Source organism: Austrofundulus limnaeus, unplaced genomic scaffold (genome assembly GCF_001266775.1).
Source record: "Austrofundulus limnaeus strain Quisiro unplaced genomic scaffold, Austrofundulus_limnaeus-1.0 Scaffold5, whole genome shotgun sequence".
Lineage (NCBI taxonomy): Eukaryota > Metazoa > Chordata > Actinopteri > Cyprinodontiformes > Rivulidae > Austrofundulus > Austrofundulus limnaeus.
The window spans coordinates 889,024-890,959 of record NW_013952407.1 but is presented as its reverse complement, the minus strand read 5'-3'; positions in this window follow the sequence as shown (position 1 = coordinate 890,959).

The following is a 1,936-nucleotide window of genomic DNA, read 5'->3' as shown; positions in this document are numbered from 1 at the left end:
GGACAATACACATTAATTGACATTTCCATAAATGCGTCAGAATTACCCAAAGGCTATTTTTCATCTTAGTGTAAAAAAAAATTCCAAGTATCTTCTTGAATTATTACCCTTAATACAAAACTAAAATAAAATAAAATAAAATCCTGAGTTGTCAAACTGCAAAAAAGAAAAAGAAAAAGAAATTTCATGGCAGCACTCATTAAAAACAATAACAGAACAGCTTATAGGAGCTTTCTTAGAACTCAAAATGCTCATGAAAAGTCAAGTTGTGGAGCTGTTTAAATGGTTTGCAGGTCCTCCTCCAAATCTTCCTCACCATCCTGTCACATCTCTTGCAAAAGCCTCAGATGTAGCCATAATATTTGATGGCAAATGTGACCATTTAGCATGAATCATGCATTCATTTTGCAGGTTCAGCTTTCATAAGACAGGAAGAAGGGGGCTAAGGTGGTCAAAATCTAGCCAAGTTGCACTGATTGGTTCAAAATGAAGGAAATACAGAAATTGTTAAAGCGATTGGTCAGATTTGAAAAGTTGCGATGCCTGCTGAAAAATGCAAGCAGCAAAATTTGCGAATGATGACAGAATTTGCAATAATAGTTGCGACAGCAACATTGCATCTTCTTGGTGGGACTGTCTGGTCATTGTTTAAGGAGCTGCACAAATTTCAGCCAATTCATCACAGGTCGTGGTTGGAAGAATTTCACAATAAAGTCTGTGCATGGTAAAAACAAAATCATATGCATGCTCATTTAAAATGTGTAAATAACCATACTGTAGGTCAAAATGTGCTGATTTTTGTTTTATTGTACTGTCAAACACAGATCAGTCATTATTTAACCCAAAGCAACAAAGCAAAAAAAGATCTCATTTTCACAAGATAACAGTTTCAATATAATCAGTTTTTTCAGTTTTAGAGCATAAATTTATGCCATTTTCTAGATTTTAGGCAGAATAAAGAATTTAATTGGTTTACATGAATGCCTTCAATATGTTGCAGTAAAGTAGCTTAAAAATGCAAAGACCATATTTCCTTTTATTTTATTATTATTAATTCTTGTCATTCAATTAAAAAAACGTATAAAACAACTACAATTTAATATTTGCAAGCAGTAATGCATTGGCAAAAATTAGATTTTTTCTCCATCGTCCTTAAAACATCAGACTGACATAAATGTCAACGCAAAACGCAGTAAAACGACGCCATAAAAAAGGCAATAAAAACGAATCTAAATAAAGAAAGATAAACAGTCACTCCAGCAAAGTTGAACTTGTTTACACCAAAACAGAATATCCCCTTTGGTGATATGGTTGAATGTGTGTTTTCCAACATCTCAGTACAAGTGCAAGCACTTTTTATTTTACACCCAGGCAGGAGGTTGTGGGTGTTCTCTTGTTTTGCAGTTGTTGGTTCAGGTTACCGCTGCCTGGCGGGAAGCCTGCTGTGACCTTCACCTTGGTCGTGCAGATCTGTTTAGAGCAGCAGAATCTTTTTGCCTCTCTGTTACTCACCTTCCTCACACTCACCCTCTGCAAGTTTTCATTGCATCTTTGAATTACACTGGAAGAGTCGAGCCTAAAGTTGGACTCAAAAGTTGGGTAGGAAGTTTAGAAAAAAAAAACAGACCATTTAACCACAACCAAGGAGGAAAATGTACTGAATGAAAAGGTTAAATACCAATGCTTTGGCAATATGTTGTTTCTACTAATCAAGGTGCAACAATAATGTTAAGCTTCAAATTCATGAAATCAGAACTGAGTTATTCATTATTAAGTTAACAGCTAGATTATTGTTTGTCATTGAAAAGAGTTCCCAAGGCCTTTAAGCAGTCCTGGTCAGCTATTTAATACAGAAATTTGATACTTAAAATGTTAAATATATTTAAATTTTTACAAAACTGAGCCAAAACTCTTACATGGTAAGAAGTAATGCAGC